Source organism: Pleurodeles waltl, chromosome 2_2 (genome assembly GCF_031143425.1).
Source record: "Pleurodeles waltl isolate 20211129_DDA chromosome 2_2, aPleWal1.hap1.20221129, whole genome shotgun sequence".
Classification (NCBI taxonomy): domain Eukaryota; kingdom Metazoa; phylum Chordata; class Amphibia; order Caudata; family Salamandridae; genus Pleurodeles; species Pleurodeles waltl.
This window is the reverse complement of record NC_090439.1, coordinates 862,768,943-862,791,175: the sequence shown is the minus strand read 5'-3', so window position 1 is coordinate 862,791,175 and position 22,233 is coordinate 862,768,943.

The following is a 22,233-nucleotide window of genomic DNA, read 5'->3' as shown; positions in this document are numbered from 1 at the left end:
ATTTTGATGCAGTCAATACACCAGGAGCCAGAGTGGGGCACAGATATTTGTAAATAGACATACCAAAAGATACAGTAAGTGGCCGTAGTAATGGGAATATCAGCCTGCCAGTGAAAATTTACAATACAAAACTACAATGGAAGGTGAAGTTACAGTGCCTTACCTATGTGTCACTGGAAGTACTGTCGTATGATTGATGTTCTATTGTCCACATCTTCATCCTCTGCCTCCTCTTCGTCACTGTCCACAGACTCTGCCGCTGCCACACGTCCATCTCCAGCCTCATCCTCCTGCAGAAAAGGCACCTGGTGACGTAAGGCAAGGTTGTGCAATATGCAACATGCCATGATGATCTGGCAAACCTTGGGTGAGTAGCACAGGGAACCGCCAGTTAGATGGAGGCACTGAAACCTGGCCTTCAAGAGGCCAAAACTTCGCTCTATAATTCTTCTTGTTCACCCATGTGCCTCATTGTAACATTCCGGTGCCCTTGCCCTGGGATTCCTCACTGGGGTCAGTAGCCATGAGAGGTTGGGGTAATCAGAGTCATCTGCAAATGCCGAGGGATACCTGTTAGCCAGACACTAGCCCTTAGGGCCAACCCCATACCCATACACCAACATATACTGGGTGGGGACCATGGGCTCACCTATTAGCCACACCCGGTGCCTCTGGAGATGAACCATCACATATGGAATTCTGCTATTCCTCAGGATAAAGGCATCATGCACAGACCCAGGATACTTAGTATTGACATGGGAGATGTACTAGTCCGCCAGGCACACTATCTGCACATTCATTGAGTGAAAGCTCTTCCGATTTCTGAACACCTGTTCATTTCTCCGGGGGGTACAAATCCAAAATGCGTACCCTCAATTGCTCCAATGATGTTGGGGATATGTCCCATTGCATGGAAGTCAGCTTTCACTGTGGCCAAATCCTCCACGTGGGGGAAAACAATGTAGCTGTGCATGTGTTTCATCAGGGCAGACAACACTCTGGTCAGCACTATAGAGAACATTGGCTGAGACATTCCTGCTGCCAAGCTTGCTGTCACTTTGAAGGAGCCAGTTGCCAAGAAATGGAGCAAAGATAGGACTTGCACAAGAGGGGGGATCCCAGTGGAATGACGGATAGGAGAGATCAGTTCTGGCTCCAATTGGGCACACAGCTCTTGGATTGTGGCCCTGTCAAGTCAGTAGGTGAGGATAATGTGCCTGTCCTCCATTGTTGCCAAGTCCACCAGGGGTCTGTACATGGGGGGATGCCTCCATCTCCTATTCATCCTCAGCGGTTGTAATCTAGGGGGCAAAACGATGAGCATCTGGTCGGTATTCAACATTTCCAAAATGTACAGTGCATTGCATGTTGTGACAGAAACAGTATGTTGTCATATATATGCCCAAATGGTGCCTATGTGTGCTGTGATGCAGTTAGGTGCCATGGCCTGCCCCCCCTGAAATGGCTCCCGCCTGTCCTGTGTGGATGGACATGTGGAAATGAGGTAATGCCACTGACGTTGTGCGCCGTTGCGGGAGGCGGTCGAGTACCGCCGTGCAACTCCTCATTGGTTGTCATTGGGCCCTATGGGCTACAGTAGCCAATGGTGATGTACGCCGGTGGTGACCGTACGCACCGCCGCAGACGTGACTGCCATTTTCTATCTGTTCAATCACTTGCTACCTGACCTTCAACAGGAGAGGACCTACACTGCATGTGCTGCTGTGACCTGTGTCTGGAACTGACCATAGCTTGTGTGACTGTGGAAAAGGCCCCTGCCTTCACCGCTGCGGAGTTGGAGAGACTGGTGGATTGGGTCCTACCCCAGTATCGAATGTTGTATGGGCCTCCAGACCAACAAGTGAGTGCACTGTGAACACAATGCATGGGGCATGATTGCATGGAGTGCTGTTTGTGTGGGCCTTGTGTAAGGGGGGTGGTTGAGGGGTCTTGGGCAGCATGTATGGTGGGCAACGTATGTGTGTAAGGGGATGGGAGGGATATGGTGGGCCATTAGTGTAACAGGCTGAACAGTATGACTGATGCCCTTTTTCTATGTGTATTTACTCTGCAGGTCAGTGTCCATCAGAAAAAGGGTATATGGAGTGCCATCACCAAGGATGTGTGGACCCTGGGGGTCTACGGCAGGTGTAGCACCCACTGTCACAAACGGTGGGAGGACCTGAGACGCTGGGCACGGAAGATGGTGGAGGCTCAGCTGGGGATGGCCTCCCAACGAGGAAGGGGTGCCCGTCGAACCCTGACCCCCTGATGTTCCGCATAGTGGCGGTGGCCTATCGGGAGCTGGATGGGCGCTTGAGTGCATCACAGCAGCCACAAGGGAGTGAGTACAGTTTCCCAATATACTACTTGCACGTGGTGGGGTGGTCTCCGGGTGGGGGATGTGGGCCTGTTGGTGCCCCTAGGCCAAGCCAGGCATTGCAGGGTAGGTTCCATGTTGGGCAGGGGCTGATGAACTCCACCTCCAACCAAGCTAGTGGGCATCCACTACTGGGCAGGGCTCTGTGGGTGTCAGGTATGCTGCAATTGGCATTAGGTATTACTGTTACTGGTGACTAGCATTGTGACTGGTAGTGCATTGCCTAGTGCGTAGGGCTGTTCCCTGTGTGTTGTGTACGCCAACGGTGGTGTTATTGCTGCCATTGACCAAGTGTATCCTCTGTCTCTTCCCCCCCTTTTTGTTTTGTCATCCTGTCCTTATGTGCATTAGCATCATCTGGCGGAGGAGCAGAGGCACCGGCGACGGAGGGAGCTGCATTTCACAGGGCCCATGAGGCCGAATCCACTGACAGTGATAGCACCAGTGGGACGGAGGGCGAGGGGAGCACCACCGCGGAGACAGGAGGGAACAGTTCTGAAAGTGATACCTCCTCCGATGGAAGCTCCCTAGTGGTGGCGGACACCTCTGTGGCCACCCCAACTACAGGTACAGCCACCACCCCCCATACCAGCACCGCATTCCCAGCAGCCCCTCAGCAAGTCCCCCGTGCCCACTCACCCAGGAGGGTGGGCATCTCCTTCGCCCCAGGCACCTCAGGCCCTGCCCAGTTAGCCCTGCTGCCCTGAGTGAGGAGGCTATTGACCTCCTGCGATCCATCTCTGTTGAGAAGTCAACCATAGTGAATGCCATCCAGGGGCTGGCAGGGCAGTTGCAACAAACAAATGCATTCCTGGAAGGCATTCACTCTGGCATGGCAGCCCAACAGAGACCATTCCAGGCTCTGGCCTCCTCCCTTATGGCAGCCATTGTTCCTGTTTCTAGCCTCCCCCCACCAACTTCCTCTGCCCAGTCCCATTCCCCTCAGCCCCAACCTATCCCAGGTACACAGTCAGACCAGCATGCACCCAAGACAACACACAGGATTGGCTCAGGCAAACACAAGCACCGCACATCATCCCACAGGCACTCACACAAACACCATCCAGATGCAGACACACCAACATCCACTGCCTCCACTGTGTCCCTCTCCTCCTCATCCACCTCCCTCCCAGTAGCGCCTCCACTCACACCTGCATGCACTACATCCACACCCACTGTCTCCATCATCATCACGCCTATCACTACACGCCCCTCACTTGCAATCCCCACCCCCACATCCGTGCACACGTCCCCTGTGTCCTCTCCCACTGAGTCTGTGCCCCCTACTACCAAAGTACACAAACGCAAGCACTCAGACACCCAACAGCCATCCACCTCACAACAGCATCCAGCCCATGCACCTGCACCCAAACACAGCAGATACCTCCAACAACCACTCCCTCTTCTTCCACTTCCAAACCTTCACCCTCTTCCCGCCTCACGGTCCCAAGAAGCTTTTCCTCTCTGCCGTTGACCTCTTCCCTACCCCTCCCCTCCCGTCCTTCACGTCGGGCCAGGGTGGGCAGAACCCAGGCTACCACCTCAGCCACCCAGTCCACAGCCACAGTAGTTTCGGCAGCGACTGCTGGTGTGAGAGGCTCCAAGGAAACACCCATCAGCACTGGCAGTGTGCCTGCACCAGCTGCCAAGGGGAAGGGAAAGGATGTGCCACCAGCTGGCAAGGAGGCACCACCAGCTTACAAGGGGAAGGGCAAGGAGGCACCACCAGCTGGCAAGGTCAAGGGCAAGGAGGCACCACCAGCTTACAAGGGGAAGGGCAAGGAGGCACCACCAGCTGGCAAGGTCAAGGAGGCACCACCAGATGGCAAGGAGGCACCACCAGACGGCAAGGGGAAGGGCAAGGGCAAAGGGCCTGCCCCTGCAGGCAGGAAGGACAGAAGGTCTGGTGCTGGGACTGTATCTGAGCCCCCAAACACGGGGCTTCAGCCATCTGAGGCTGCAGGGGAAGGGCTGGAGCCTCCCCCCACCACTGCCTGCACCGCCACCAGCACCAATGCCAGCAGCAGCAGCCCCAGTGTGCAATCATCCGAGGCTGCAGGGGATGGGCTGGAGACTCCCCCCACCACTGGAAGCATCAACACCAGCACCGCCACCTGCACCGCCACCTGCACCGCCACCTGCACCGCCACCTACACCGCCACCAGCACCACTGCCAGCAGCAGCAGCCCCAGTGGGAAGCTGTCCGAAGCTGCAGGTGAAGGGCTGGAGCCTTCCCCCTCCACTGGTAGCACTGACACCAGCACCGCCACCAGCACCGGCACCAGCACCGGCACCTGCACTGGCACCGTCACCTGCATTGCCAGCAGCACCACTGCCAGCAGCAGCAGCCCCAGTGGGCAGCCGTCCGAGGCTGCAGGGTAAGGGCTGGAGCCTCCCCCCACCACTGGCAGCACCGACACCAGCACTGACACTGCCACCACTGAGCAGCCATCGCCGCCGGCGGGCAGTGTGTAGTCCTGCCTCCATGGACTATAATGCATCCTGACCCCTCCAAATTGTGTGGGTCTGACACCCAGGTGAGAGACTGTGACCTTGCACTCTCCAAGATCTGCATCACAGGGCACAAAGCCCCCTCCAGAACCAGTTGAAGAAGGCATCCACTCACCCCCTCCTTGCCACGATAAAGCACACTGGGCACTAAGCCCCCTCCAGGACCAGTGGAAGAAGGGATCCACTCACCCCCTTCTTGCCAGGATGAAGCACACTGGGCACAACCCCCCCTCCAGAAACAGTGGAAGAAGGCATCCACTCCGCCCTTCTTTGCCAGGATGAAGCACACTGGGCACATAGCCCCCTCCAGAACCAGTGGAAGTAGTCACTCACTTGAGAGACCGTGGCTTTGCACTCCCCAGGACCAAGCAGTGGGCAAACCACCCACTAGAGAGACTGTTGCTTTGCACTCCCCAGGACCAAGCAGTGGGCAAACCACCCACTATGGAGACTGTGGCTTTGCACTCCCAAGGACCAAGCAGTGGGCAAACCACCCACTTGAGAGACTGTGGCTTTGCACTCCCCAGGATCAAGCAGTGGGCAAACCACCCACTAGAGAGACTGTGGCTTTGCACTCCCCATGACCGAGCACAGGGCATGTAGCCCCCTCCAGGACAAGTGATGTTGTACCATCTTCCGGCGGAGGTGCCCCCCCCATTCCCCGTCCCCCTGAGGTGCCTGTGTATTTTTGATCTGATGCCCCAGCAGTGTTCTCTTCGTGTTGATGCAGGAGTAAGGTGGTGCCTTGGTCTATGTGATGTGGCCCTGTGGCCCACGGACATTATGGACTGGGCAGTGTCCCTCCATTTGTATATATGCAAATACTGTTTTGATTTTTGAGGACGTGTTACTAGTATTTTATCTTATTACACTCACTTCAATCACTTCCTTTTGTCCTTGCATTATTCCTGAGGGGTACGGGGTGGATGTGTAATGTTGCTGCATCTGTTTGTGTGTATGGTGTTGGGGGGTAGGGGTGAGGGTGTTGCATGTGTGTGTCACTCTCTTTTTCCTCCCCCTTCCCTGTGTGCTAGGCGGCAGTACTCACTGTGGTTGTCGTCACCGCCGTTGGTATTCCTGGTGTAGGAGGAGGTAGACCAGCATGGGGAACACCTGCAGTTCGGGCTCCATGGGGGCGTGGTTCTTACCTGTGTCTCCAGAGGTGAGTCCTTTGACTTCTGAGATCTGCTTCCGCTGTGCTTTTGATGTCGTTGGTACCTCCCCGGAAAAGGTGGCAGATAGGCCTCTTGTAATACAGTGGGTGTGAACAGTGTAGCAGTAGGGAAAGATGCGGAAGACATTGTAACGCGAAGAGTTAATTAGTTTGAACAGTGTAGATGAGCGTGATGCCTGCCGAAGCCAGAACAACGTGAAAGAAATTCACGATGTTCGCTTTCAAGCTTGTTTTCTTTTGACATTCCGTAGATAAACTTATTCGCAGCTGCATGTGTGAGAAACAGGTTGTAAAGGAGAGTCAGTCTCAGCCTTGAGAACGAGACCACAGTAAAAGATGGAATGAAAACAATGGCCAGGGAATGGCAAGGCAGCCAAGAGACATGTACTGATAACATACATAGCTAGAAAATACTGGAAGGGGGTAGAATCCAATCTTCAGGTTATTTAAACATTAAAAGGTGGGTGAGGGAATTTTGAAGCTCGCAGATGGAGTTATGAAACTGTCATCTTCAGACCCAGCGCTGCCTCCCTGTATTGCTGTTCCAAGACCGTGACGCTCGAGGGGGAGAGAGGTCCAAGCGGGCTGTAGAGGGCTTCCCAGCACTCGTGGACTAAGTGACTAAGTTAAGTTCCACCCAGGGATGAAAGGCTTTTCGTTTCTCTGCTCTATTATTATGAATGATTATTATATTTGCACTGTGTTTATAATCTGAGAAATTCAGCTCATTTATAGTTTTTTTCCTGCTTTACTGAACATCGTAGTGTAAATCTGCCACAGTAATTGAAATGTGCATATTAGTGTGCAGTAAATCAAAGCTTATCTGAAGTGTTCAACTCGTTAATATTCTGCTCCCTGAAAATCGTAGTGTATCACATGTTGGTATACAGTTATTCCAAGTTTATATCTGTCAATGAACTCTTTACTCAGACGTATGCATAGATGCTCTTTGTAGTGCACTGATATATAAACATTTATATAGATATTTATTTTATTTATTATTTACTATTCTTACTCTGTCAATGAACTCTTTGCTCATTCGTATACATAGATACTATCTGTAGTTTACATATATATGAATAAGTGCTTTTCATTGTCATGCTTATTTCACTATTGTTAATGTGCTAAATGCCTGCATTTATCTGAAATTGTAGTAAAGCCAAATTTATTCATAATTTGCGTGTGGTCCTTCATTGAGCGTCCTTATTGACTTATACCAAACAGGTGAACCAGCCACCTGGATAGAACATTTGGTACCAGAAGTGGGGTATAAGTCAATAATGCCTCTTTGGGGACGTAAGAAAAGTGAGGCAGAGAGCGGAAGGCAGCATGGGGCAGAAGCCAGATCCATTCCCGGGTGGTTAGCAACTGACCCGTTCTCTGGTGTGGCAGGGCTCCTGAACCGGTGGGCAGTGCCGGTGTTATGGGAGACATTAGATGAGAAAGTGACTCCCCTTTTAGTGGAAGATGCGGTTGAGATTGTGAAGCTAAAAGGGGCAAAGCTGGAGCTGAAAGCAGCAGGACAAGTGGGATGGCTTTTCCTGTCTGCGCTCCGTACGGTATACAGGAAAACATTAACACAAGATGCAGAAATAAGAAAACTGCGGGATGAGGTTGCAGCCTTGCAGGAAAGGCAGTTACTTATGAAAGAAACTATCGAAAGTGCAGTGAATAGGGGTGATCAAATGGAGGCAAGGTGCACCGCATTAGCAGTTCGAGTAGCAAAACAGAAGAGTAGGCAGAAGCCTAAAATACCCTCAGCTGTGCAAGTGAGGGCATTGGTACGCAAAGAAAACTGGGATCCTTGTACTTGGGATGGAACAGTTTCAGATAATGATGATGACTGGAATTGGGAGGATGAGATGAAAGTACGTGTAGCAGAACTAGGTGGAGTTGAAAGTGGAGAAGGACGTGTAGGTGAAATTGAAGGTGAAAGGGGAAGTGTAATGGAGGTTCGCCCACTCGTGCAAAATAAATCGAAGGGGGTGAATGGTGGGCAAATACAGAATTCACGTTTGGTAAGAGATTATACACAGAGTGAACTGTTAGAAATAACTCGTATGTTTAGACAAATGCCTACAGAGCCCTTGTTTAAATGGTTGGTGAGATTGTGGGACACTGGAGCAGACGGTACATATTTATCACCAACTGAACTTTTGAAAATGGGATCAGTAACTACACACGCTATGTTAGGGCAACGGTTACGCGGTGCACAGGGGCAACACGCTTTCTCTCTAATGGGTTGGTTGATGGAAGGAGTGAAGCAATTGTACCCAACTGCTATATATGTGGAGGAGAGTTGGGGTCCTTGGCATACGATTTCAGAGGCAAATGAACAACTACAAGAAATGGGGATGCAGAACGCAGTATACTCCCAGCAATTTTTTGGACCTGATGTTGAACCCGTAACAGCAGGGATCCGGGCACGGTTAATCAGAAATGCCCCTCCGCATATGAAAGGTGCCTTGTTGGCCCTTCTAGGGCCCGCTCAGGGAAGACCAGTAGGGGATGTGGTATTATTAATGGCACAATTAGAAGGGCTTGATAGACAAAAATCAGCAAGAGCAGTGGGACAGGACAATAAGTATAAGGGAAGAGAATCTACAATAAAAGTGACCAGACGACAAATGTGGATAGATTTGTTGAATGCTGGGGTGAAGAAAGAGGAGATAGATGGAAAGCCTACCCCCTATCTGCTTAATAAATGGAAAGCATTGCAACGTAGACAGAAAGAGAAAGAGGCAGTTGATGAGAAACAGCCCTCAGCACCACCCATGGAAGAGTCTGAAAAGGAAAAAACAGAATCAGGGAAAAATAGGAAGGTGCCTGTCTCAACTCTATATCCTGACTTGTCCAGCGATGGCTGGGAAGTCCCAGGCCCCTTATTATGAAGGTCAGGCCAAACCCCGGGGGTCAGAGCAGTGCAAGAGGTAAGCCCCGGGGACAGGCGGCCATATGTACCTCTCATCATTTATTGGCACAAAGGAACACAACATGTTATGGCACTGCTCGACACAGGTGCGGAAGTAACTTTGATAAATGGAAACCCTAAGAGGCTGCCAGGGAATGGTGTGATCATTAATGGTTACGGGGGTGCAGAGACAGAGGCCAAACCTGTTAAGCTTAAATTGTCAGTCGGTAAAGGACCCCCGTTCACGGCAGAAGTTTTAATAGCTGAAGTACCAGAATACATTATTGGCATGGATCTGTTACTAGGCAAAACTATTGATACGCAATGGGGAACATTTACTTTTGGTGTGAGGAGCGTACACATAAAGAAATCTAGGACAGTTCTGGTTGGGCATGCAAAGTGGAGTCCATTACATGTACCTCCTCCAAAGGAGCAGGTGCGCATTAAACAGTACCGCATACCCGGAGGTCATAAAGAGATTTCAGAAACCATACAGGGGTTGCTAGATGCAGGTGTGTTAAGGCCGGCTGTAAGCCCATTTAACTCTCCTATATGGCCCGTGAAGAAACCAGATGATACATATCGAATGACAGTCGACTATCGACAACTGAATAAAGTGGCTCCACCTTTGGCAGCCACCGTCCCAGATATCATCACACTGGTGGAACAGTTGAGTAAAGATGTGGGGGAATGGCATGCCGTGATTGATCTAGCAAATGCCTTCTTTTCAATTGATATCGATGAGGCCAGTCAAGACCAATTTGCAATAACCTGGCAGGACAGACAATTCACATTCAGAAAGTTGCCCCAGGGGTACGTGCATAGTCCCACATTGTGTCATGGGCTGATAGCCAGAGATTTAGCCAATTTCTCAGCTGGAGACACCCGACTTGCACATTACATTGATGACATCATGATCACTGGGGACACTAAAGAGCAAGTCACAGACACGCTGGAAAGATTAATTGAATACTTACAGCAAAGGGGATGGGCCATTAACCCAAAAAAGGTCCAAGGCCCGGCACAAGAGGTGAAATTCCTGGGCGCTATTTGGTCAGGACCAGTAAAAAGAATACCACAGAAGGTGATTGATACGGTACAGCAGCTAAAGACTCCTTCAACTAAGGCAGAAGCACAACGATTTATTGGTTTGATGGGATTCTGGAGACAACATATCCCTCACTTAGGATTAATATTGAGACCACTATATCAAGTTACACGAAAAAAAGTACCCTTTCCAATGGGGACCTGAACAGCAAGAGGCCTTTGAGGGAGCAAAAGATGCATTACAGAACTATTTTGCGTTAGGTCCCATCACAGAAGGAGACCCATTTGAGCTGGAAATGATAGTACAGGATGATGTAGTGATGTGGAGTTTATGGCAGAGGCAAGGAAAGAAGAGAGTGCCACAGGGATTTTGGTCGAAGAGATTAACTCCCTCCATGAGCAATTACACCCCGTTAGAAAAAGAACTAGCAGGAGCATATTGGGCGTTAGTAGAAACAGAGCGTATAACTGGTGACCGGCCGGTTAACCTAAGAACACGGGTCCCCTTACTAGGCTGGATAAGAGAAGGAGGGGTTGGCACTAAAGTAGGCAGGGCGCAGGAGTCTACCATCGTAAAGTGGAAATGGTATCTGCAGCAGAGGGCAAAACCGGGGCCAGCAGGAGTGTCAAAGTTACAAGAAGATATGCTGGGGGCAGTGGAGTTGCAGGCAATGGTCCCCTCACCAGAGCCATCTGAGATGGAGTCCTCACCATTTAAAACAGCCCCACCTTTTGAACAGCTCACAGAAGAAGAACAGCAAAATGCATGGTTTACAGATGGTACCGCCCGGACCATCAAGGAAAGAGACAATGGCAAACAGTCGCATTCCAGCCTGCTACAGAAACGCTGTTGCCGCGAGGAGGAAATAATGGATCAAGTCAGCTTGCGGAACTGCAGGGGGTAGCAGCAGTAATCGAGCAGGCCCCCATCGGAGAGAAAACGTTTGTGTACACTGACAGCTGGGCCACCTATCAAGGACTAGTAAGCTGGGCCCCGACTTGGCGCAAGGACGGATGGAAAATCAAAGGCACCCCCATTTGGGGAGGTGAGCAGCTATGGGAAGAGATGTGGGAGAAAGGGCACAAATGTCAAATCTATGTGGGACATGTGGACGCCCATTGCTTTTCAGACACCTCTTTTGCATCTCTATTCAACAACACCGCAGATCAGATGGCCAAAACACGAACAGTAATCATCAATGAGGAGGCTGAAGCTGCTCTAGCAAACTGGGCTCATGCAACATCGGGACATCTAGGAGAGAATGGCACTTATGCATGGGCACCACAACGACAGATTATAGTCACTAAAGAACAGGTCCAACAAGCAGTAAAAGAGTGCCCCACATGCAACCAGATAAAACAAATGCCCCTGCAAAAGAAGCCTAGCGGCCACATCAGAAGAGAAACTGCAGCCGCTACAGTGTGGCAATTGGACTATATTGGACCGCTACCAAAGGAAGGAGGAAAAAGCTACGTATTGACCATGGTGGACACCTACTCTGGCCTTATGTTGGGTATGCCCTGTAAGTCTGCAGATCAAAAGTCCACTTTGCGAGGGCTAAACTACCTGATAAAACATTATGGGGTACCTGATGAAATCCAAACAGATAGGGGCACACACTTTTCAGGGAAAACAGTGCAGGATTGGGCGCAGGAACAGGGAATTCGGTGGATTTTGCACCTTAGTTATTATCCACAAGCTGCAGGCATGATTGAGAGATATAACGGATTGTTGAAAGAACAGCTAAAAAAGTTATCAGCACATCAGACTCTAAAAGGATGGAGTAGTAATTTAGACAAAGCCTTGTTTGAATTGAACAATAGACCAGTCGGGCAGCAGACTCCTTTCATTCGGATGACAGGGCATGATAAAGAAATCACCCACACAATGATTGTCTGGAAACCAGACCCTCGAGCTCGATTACCGTTACAGGCTACTTCTGGCAGTATATGACTGGACCTGTTTGCGCCAGAGGATGGAGAAATACCCGTAGGACAGGTGAAGACTATTCCCCTAGGAATAGGAGTGAGAGTACCATCCGGAACATATGGTAGAATTGCCCCTCGATCCAGTCTAGCCATCAAGGGAGTGTCGGTGCTAGGGGGAGTCATAGACCCAGATTTTAGAGGAGAGGTTAAAGTAGTATTATTGAACCAAGGAGATGCTACTGTATCGTATCAAGCACATGACAGACTTGCCCAATTGATTTGTGAACAAGCGTATACCCCCCACATTGAAGAAAGATCTGCCCCTCCCGATAACACTCAGAGAGGTGAGGGAGGATTTGGAAGCACAGGAAGAAGAGTATGGGTGCATCATCCAGGGAAAAAGCCAGAGGCAGGAGAGATATTGAGTCAAGGGGTGGGGAGTACATATGTTGTACTTTTAAAGAATTCTAATGTACCTGTATTTGTACCTGCAGTGAGACTTACCCCACGGTCGAAAATGATGACTTCTGCATCGATGACGTGGTTCCTGTTTGCGGTCATGATTATAACCGGGAAAAGTATATTGGTCTGACCAAATGTGGCGGAGAATGTCATCACGGACCTTCATGTCACTTGTGCACCTCAAGCCGCTAAGGTAACTGATGACCAGGGTAATGTTTCACTCTGCAACGTGAAGGTACCTGGAGGCAAATGGATGGCTGCCAAAGCTGTGACCTGGAAAGTAACTGGACAGCAAATCCGACATGCCTATGGACTGAACGAGTTGCAGGGAATGCCCGCAACGGTACAGGCTTTGAATTATACGCTAAACATGATATGTAAATATTGTGACACCATTGTACCTTTTACACCAGTACAGACATATCCGTGTAGATCTTATGATTGTTCAGAGAAACAAGAAATTTTACCAGGACATATGGTAGTTGTTACAATGTCTAATAGAACTACAGGAGTTCGATACTCCAAACCACCTGCCTTTATGTTTTATGTAGCCGAAAGACGCATGGTCAGCAATTTAGGCAACGTTTCTATAGTTAGATATAGAATAGGATGTAAGCAAGCTTTACATGCAAACATATTTAACCATATTGTGTTACAGATAACTATTGCCAAGGGGAATGTCTCTAAGTACGATCCATTATGCACACCATGGACACTAAAGTTATGGCCCTTGCCGAAGTTACGCATCAGAAGAGATCTAGGATCCATGATAGCCGGGGCCACCGGAATTGGGGTAGGGGCCCTGAACGCTTTTGATATTGAAGCCATCAGGAATAAGCTATCTTCAACAGGATATAATACAGGGGAAGCCATAAAAGTAATTTCACAATGGGGGCCCACACACTCACAAGAAGTATGGAAGGTTCTGCGTGGGTTGTATTGTGATTGGCAATGGCATAATTTCACTTATGAAGAATTTGGAAAAAGCTTTCAAAGCACCCAAACAATGTCCAAAGGAATTCAGTGCATACTATGGCAAAGTATTATTAATCAACAGTATGTAGACTTCAAGGCAGAATGGGGACAGCTTCAAGGTGAATATTGGAGACAACAATTGCATTTGCCTGAAGAAATATGGGTAAAGCCTATACAATTCCATTGTGAGGGAGAGATGTGTTATGCTCATTTTGATATAGCTAGAAGTAATCTTCCTCCTGAAATATGGTGCCCCTTTATATTGCTCCCTGTAGTAATAGGTGAAGAATGGTGGATACCTCACACTGACAAAAAATGGATTGATCAAACAAATCACACCGTAGATCCCACTAGATGTGCAGATTGGTCTAAGGTGTGGGTATGTACCCACACTGGATGGGCGCTAGACCCATGCCTTCACCCAATACCAGGAGAATGTGAATGGTTACCTTATCCTATCAATGGCACAGACTTATATCAGATAGGAACAGAGAGTATATGTTACGTTACTAATCACCCCTTACTTATTAACGGATTTATACAAACCACCGGAGAGCAGGTAATGTGTATGTGCAATATTACCAGCATTATTGACATAAGTACTCACATCCTATACCAACCGACTAACTTCACCACAACCACATTACAGACACAAATGCAAGCACAGTTAGAATGGAACATTTCGCTTGTCGTGAAGCCACCTAGATTAGAGGCAATCCGGCACTACGCACAAGTCACATTTGCTACATTCGATATGGCAGCTAAATATACCAAGGATGCAGCCATACAGATGACCATAGACGCCAAACAGCTTATGCACACTGCTACACGTATCCAGCAAGAAACTGAGCACCATTGGTATGACATCTTCTTAGGTTGGGCACCAGGAGCTACGAAAACGCTAAATATAGTGTTACATCCGCTAATCTGGCTACTGATTGTCTGTGTCACACTAATGATTATACTATGTAGACTATATGTGCGCACAAACCAGCTTTATACTAAAATGCAAGCGCTCAGAATAATGCTAACAAATATTTGTAGCAATCTAGCTAGCGAAGTGTTACAATAAATACTTCTGGCCTCGCAGAGGGGTGGAGTGATCAGTGTAGCAGTAGGGAAAGATGCGGAAGAAATTGTAACGCGACGGGTTAATTAGCTTGAACAGTGTAGATGAGCGTGATGCCTGCCGAAGCCAGAACAACATGAAAGAAATTCACGATGTTCGCTTTCAAGCTTGTTTTCTTCTGACATTCTGTAGATAAACTTATTCGCAGCTGCATGTGTGAGAAACAGGCTGTAAAGGAGAGTCAGTCTCAGCCTTCAGAACGAGACCACAGTAAAAGATGGAATGAAAACAATGGCCAGGGAATGGCAAGGCAGCCAAGAAACATGTACTGATAACATACATAGCTAGAAAATACTGGAAGGGGGTAGAATCCAAGCTTCAGGTTATTTAAACACTGAAAGGTGGGTGAGGGAATTTTGAAGCTCGCAGATGGAGTTATGAAACTGTCATCTTCAGACCCAGCGCTGCCTCCCTGTTTTGCTGTTCCAAGACCGTGACGCTCGAGGGGGAGAGAGGTCCAAGCGGGCGGTAGAGGGCTTCCCAGCACTCGTGGACTAAGTGACTAAGTTAAGTTCCACCCAGGGATGAAAGGCTTTTCGTTTCTCTGCTCTATTATTATGATTGATTATTATATTTGCACTGTGTTTATAATCTGAGAAATTCAGCTCATTTGTAGTTTTTTTCCTGCTTTACTGAACATCGTAGTGTAAATCTGCCACAGTAATTGAAATGTGCATTTTAGTGTGCAGTAAATCAAAGCTTATCTGAATTGTTCAACTCGTTAATATTCTGCTCCCTGAACATCGTAGTGTATCACATGTTGGTATACAGTTATTCCAAGTTTATATCTGTCAATGAACTCTTTACTCAGACGTACGTATGCATAGATGCTCTTTGTAGTGCACTGATATATAAACATTTATATAGATATTTTTTTTTTTTATTATTTACTATTCTTACTCTGTGCTAAATGCCTGCATTTATCTGAAATTGTAGTAAAGCCAAATTTATTCATAATTTGCGTGTGGTCCTTCATTGAGCGTCCTTATTGACTTATACCGAACAGGTGAACCAGCCACCTGGATAGAACAGGGTGGTACACTGTCTTCTGCCTGGCTGTTGGCGGTTACCGCTGCTGTGCTTGTTGCTACTGCAGTGGTGGTCGGTGTGTTAAAGTGGCTGTCTGTGTGGGCGGTTTCCGCCGTGGTCATAATTAAATTTTTTTTACCGCTGGCTTGTTGGCGGTATTACCGCCACTTTATCACCGACCGCCAGGGTTGTAATGAGGGCTTAATCACAATGTCATTTATTTTTCTCAAATCCTGGACAATTTGGACTTTTCCACAGGGCTTTTTCAGTCCCATTATCGGTGAATTCCATGGGCTGCTCAACACTTCTTTCAAAACCCCTTGTTTCACAAATTCTGTAATTATTTGGGAAACCATTATAAGGGTATCCTGTGGCATGTGGTACTGAGGAATCTGAGGAAAAATCGCATTTGGCTTTACACAGACCACGAATTTGGGCAATCCTTTAAAGTTGCCAATTTTAACCTGAACTGGTTCTGTAATTGGGGTGGTCAAATACTGATTTGCTACTCCTACAGTCTGTACTGTCTTTCCTTGAAGGGGCAAATTTGGAACTTCTGCAGTTCTCACTGTAGAGCCTGTAGCTCCTGTGTCAACCAAGAATGAAACTCTGTGACCCATGACTTTTCTCTTCACCTAGGGACCTTTCTCCTTTCTAATCTACTTCTAAGGAAGCTGCAAGCACGGATTTCTCCTCAACCGAACTCTCATTCACCCAATCATCGTTTATTCCAATCTCACTGTATAATGGGAATTGGTGAACCTTGTTCTTACTTTGGTTGGACCTCTGACCTGTGACCTGTTGAGGAAGCATCACCTGCTGCTGTTCCATTGGGGCTTGAGGTATTTGAATTTTCTGTCTAGGTACCGTTTTAACCTGCTGTTGCATTGGCTGCAACTGTGTCATTTGAATACGTGGCATTTGCACCTGCTGCATGGGTTGAAAATTCTGCATTTGATTCACATTATTTTGAAAATTCGGATAATGACCATTGGTCTCTCATGTTTTGAAACATATTGATGTCATTAGTTTGCTGAATGACACCTTCCTGCACCATCATCATACACTCCCGTTTCCATTGACCAACCGCTCCGCAAGAGTGACAAGGCAACACTCTCTTCATTCCCTGCACATCATTCTGAACCACTACAGTATTCAAATCAGGACTTCTATTTCCATTACCTCCGCGACTTCTACTTCTCATCTGATTTTGGAACAACACATTTCCCTGCTGCTGTGAAAAAGTTCTCTGCATGCCTGTTTGTGCAGCTTTAATTTGCAGCACCATTGCCTTCTCTTTCAGCTTTCTCTGCTTCAACTCAGTCTCATCACTGTAGTACTTTGCATACTGTAACACCTCATCAATCGGTTTTGCTTGCCGGCATATCAAATGACTCTTGATCATCTGGCTGATTTCAGGTCTCAATCCTTCCACACATCTAAACCCAAAATGAATCATGTCTTTCGGCTCAATTGTCTCCGTCCCACTGTAATGGTTAAATGCCTGCAACAATCTCTCATAATACGTATGTATTTACTCCTTTCCTTACTGAGCTGTCCTATCTATTCTCTGTCAGTCAATGTTTTTGGGTGAAATCCTCATTTTAAAAAATTAAATCACTTTGTATTAATATTTCATCACTTCAGGAGATGGAGCACCTGTAACCTGATCTCTCACCATTTTTTTTAGTTGGCCAATTTATACTCCTCTTGCACTCCATTCACAAATCAGCTGGAACTACTATCTCTGATAAAGTGTTCAAGTCCTCCCACAGACACATTGCAAGTTTCACAAACCTGTCTATCTGCTGGTACCGCTCCACCGGCTTCTCTCTCAACCTGGGATAATTGTTTGTGAAGGACAGAATGTCACTTCTGCTCCAAGGGACATGAACAAAATTCCCTCCTGGAATCTCTCTCACTGGTAAAATCTTCACTAGATCCTTGCCCTGCTGCACATTTGCAGTCAGCTCCACGAAATCCCTTTTCCTTTTATCTCTTTTCTTTGCCCATCTGCCTTCCCATTTTTCTAATGCTACTCATGTCTGGACACTTTGGAGCAACTCCCTAAGGTGTGCCTTCACCCCTGCAGATCTCATGTGTTCAAAATCTTTTGTGTCAAAATATAACCTGTAACTCTTTTTCAAATGCTGTGTTTTCTCTATTTCTATTCCGTATTTCTCTACCAAGTCTGCTAGCCCTTGATGCACATTGCTCACTTCCCTTGTAATATTCGGGCACAGTTATCTCAACTTTGCTTGTGTAGTACTCTAAAATGTTTACAGCCATTGTTCCTTCAATGAGCTCACCTGCTTCCATTCCTAGTCTTGTGTAGTTCAAGTACTCTCCCTTAGGAGCACTCTGCGGGGTATTCAGCTTGTCTAAACATTCAGTCAATTGTTGGGCAGTCAAACCTTGCAACAAAATATTATTGGCCTGGGCAGGCGGCACCTGTTGTACCACTGTATTCGGGGTCTGCGGCGTCAATAATTTCAAACTCTAACATACAACCCTATCACAGTATCCGGAAGAACTTCAAATGGACTAGCAATGATCTCAATCCATCAAAGGTCTGTCCCACTGGAGACACTACTTAGATAGCCTCATTAAGTCCTCCCCTCATTGAATTCTGACTCTGAACTCCCTGTCCATTCGCACTGTTTTTCTCTTGTGCCAACAAAGGTACAATCGGATCAATATTAAAAGAACCAGATACAGGATATGGGCTTGGAGAAACTTCACAGACCCCAGGGCTTTATCCGAATGGTAATCATTGCCCCTCAGATCAATCCTGGTGCTGCTTTCATGCAAGATTTTGCATGAAGCAGCGCCAGGATTGCTGGGGAGCCTGTGCTGGTGTCTCAGCAGTGAATGCTGGGACAGCTGAAGAAGAGGAGCCGGAGGCGGCAAGAGACAGCGGGTAAGTGCATTATTAAACTATTTTCACCTTGTCTCCCTCCCCACCCAACCCTTTGAGTTATGGGGCGGCCACTGCTGGTGGAATACATAAGAGGGCAGGCTTGCCTTTCTTGGCAAACACTCAGTTACCACCCTCCTCTGTTTATACATTGTCATCCAGGGAGGGAGCCACGGACTAGGGAAGAACTGCTAGAGGACAAAAAAGGCCTCTTCCCATTATCAGAGGGTTTAGTGAAGGAACATAATTGTGTCCAAGGAACTTTATAATTTTTAATGTAGGTTGAAACTAGGAAAAAGAATCAGCAGCAAGACTTACTGATTGATGACTTAGGCTCTGATTATGAGTGCCCTGGGGGGGGAATGCAATATTTATTGCACATAATAAAATATGACATGGGGGTTAAGTATTTTTGGGGGGCGACACACATCGCGCATTACAAGTTAAGCCCTTTAAAATGGGGCATACCATGCTAGTTTGGTTGATACATTTTTCGGTATTTACTAAGCATTTTGTCTCAATAAACATCCTGGGGAACACTGCAGTGGAGAGGACTTTATTGTACCCCGTATATACCTATTGAGATAATCCCTGCACACAGGGCTGGCTTTAGGGAACTGCCACTGGTGTCAGGCGCTAAGCTCAGGGGGTGCTGTGTTTTGAAGTTTTTTATGGATTTAGAAGCACCTGCTGCAGAATTCCTTGTGTGCCCAGCAATTTTCAGGCAACAATAACAATTTCAAGATAACTATGGTGAGTCATGTACCTGCTGAACAGAGATCAGGGTTTTGTCTAGTAGCAGTTTTGACTCATAAAGTAGCTTAGAGGATTAATAAGTCTGCTGCAGAGAACGTGTACCATGCAGATCACAGAGTTGTATTTAATGGAGATAGCTCAGTGGGTTACTGCTTTTGTCTCAGTGATCCTTTTGTAACTTGCATTTCATAAGTTACAAACTCAATATAGAGCAATGAGCTAGGACTGTTATGGTGCAAGGTATATGTAAGAAGATTATGTATTCTTCTCCAGTCTCATTATCCTAAAAAAGGGTTTGATTAGGTGGAAATAAGTTGTTATTAGTGAAGCCAACCACTGTGTTATGATATAAATCCAGAATTTGTGGTTCTCCAGACCAAGCACTCTTAACTTATAAAACATACCACTAAGGATGACTTGTGACAGTAACACTTTGTAGTCCTCATTGTCTTATGTAACATTTCCTATACATTGAATTACTAATGGATGATTCATTGCGTCTGTATAATGTGTGTGACGTAAAGTGCTCTGATACTGTACATTGGTATGAGTAGTTCTATCAAACAAACAAAATACATATGAGTAGGGGGCTATGGAGAGATGAAGGGCACAGTTGGAGGGTGGTAGTGAGGTAATCCGTGGAGAAGGAGGTCACTGGGGAGTGCCAACAAAGATTGTCGCATTGGGCACCATGAGGACTAAAGCTGGCCCTGCCTGCATAACTCAACATTCAGACCCTTGTGAAACAAGGATTAGCGCAGGGTTTGGAATTTTCCTGTTGAATTATAATCAAAGCTTAAGAAATCTACATGACGTTATACATGTAAAACAAAAAAAGAAATTTGATGGAGCACATTATCTAATATTATTAGGGAATTAATAAGCTGCACTTCAAAAGAGAAAATTATTTCCTTCATTCCAATGCTGCTGCTTGTGTCTAGGTTTGTAGGCAGGGCCTTTTTCTGAATCAGAAAAGGACTACTGTAAGTGTGACTATGACAGTTAACAACATTATCACGACCTCTAAATACTTGAGGGTATATGATAAATGCCTCATTTCCAGATTTAGGCCCTCATTACAACACTGGCGGTAGGTGATAAAGCAGCGGTAATACCGCCAACAGGCTGGCGGTTAATACTGCCAAATTATGACCATAGCGGAAACAGCTCAGACAGACAGCCACTTTAACAAGCACAACGGCGGCCAGAAGTCAATATTCCGTCCACTGTATTATGACACATCAATCCGCCACCTTTTCCGAGGCGGTACCAACGACATCAAAAGCTTGGTGGAAACACTGCACAGAAGGGAAACGACTCACCTGTTGAAACACTGGGAAGAACCACGCCGCCCTGAGCTGCATATCTTCACAATGCTCTTCTACGTCCTGCTCAAGCACAAACATCAACGCCAGCGATGACGACCACAGTGAGTAGTGCTGCCTAGCGCACAGGGGAGGGAGGGAGGAAAACGAGAGTGACACACAGACGCAACACCCCCACGCCCCCACCCCCACCCCAACACGAAACACACAAGCAGATGCAGTAACAGAACATATTTGCCCCATACCCCTCAGGAATAATGCAAGGATAACAGCAATATATCAAAGTGAGTATATTAAGATAAATATAGTAGAAATACGTGCATCCAAATCCAAAACTATATACCTTTTTACAAATGAAGGGACACTGCCCAGTCCTCAATGTTCGTGGGCCACTGGGCCACAATACAAAGTCCAACAACCCACTTGTCTCCTGCAACAACATGGAGAGAACACTGAAGGGGCATCAGTTCAAAAATAGGCAGGCACCTCAGGGGGACGGGGAATGGGGGGGGCACCTCAGCTGGAAGATGGAACAAATCCACCGGTCCCAGAGGGGGCAACGTGCCCTGTGTTTAGTCCTGGGGAGTGCAAAGCCACAGTCTCTCAAGTGGGTGACTTGCCTACATGCTATGGAGGGGTCAACATGCCCTGTGCTTGCTCCTGAGGAGCACAAGGACACAGTCTCTTAAGTGGGTGACTTGCCCACTGGCCCTGGAAGGGGCAAAATTCCCTGTACTTGGTCCTGGGGAGTGCAAGGCCACAGTCTCTCAAGTGGGTGACTTGCCCACATGCTCTGGAGGGGGCAACATGCCCTGTGCTTGGTCCTGGGGAGTGCAAGGCCACAGGTTCTCAAGTGGGTGACTTGCCCACATGCTCTGGAGGGGGCAACATGCCCTGTGCTCTTGATCCTGGGGAAGATGGGGTTGGTGGGTGGCTTACCCACTTGTTCTGGAGGGGGCACCGCGCCCTGTGATCTTCATCCTGGGGAGGATGGGGTGAGTGGTGGATGGCTTCTCCACTTGTTCTGGAGGGAGCATCGTGCCCTGTGATCTTCATCCTGGGGAGGATGGGGTGAGTGGATGGCTTCTCCACTGGTTATGGGGGGGCAGCGTGCCCTCTGATCTTCATCCTGGGGAGGATGGGTGAGTAGATGGCTTCTCCACTGGTTCTGGAAGGGGCATCGTGCCCTGTGAATTTTATCCTGGGGAGGATGGGGTCAGTGGATGGCATCTCCACTGGTTCTAGATGGGGCATTGTGCCCTGTGATCTTCCTGGGGAGGATGGGGTGAGTGGATGGCTCCTCCACTGGTTCTGGAGGACGCATTGTGCCCTGTGATTATCATCCTGGGGAGGATGGGGTGAGGGAATGGCATCTCCACTGGTTCTGGAGGGGGCATTGTGCCCTGTGATGCCGGTCTTGGGGAGTGCAAGGTCAAAGTCTCAGAGCTGGGTGTCATACCCACAGGATTTGGATACAGGACTACACACTGTCCGCCGGCGGTGACGGCTGCTCAGTGGTGGCAGTGGTGGTGGTGGTGCTGCTGCTGCTACTGGAAGTGGTGGGGGGAGGCACCAGCCCATTTCCCGCAGCCTCAGACGGCTAACCACTGGTGCTGCTGCTGCTGCTGGTGGTGCTGGTGGTGCTGGTGGCGGTGCTGCTGGTAGAGCTGGTGGTGGCCGGTGGCTCC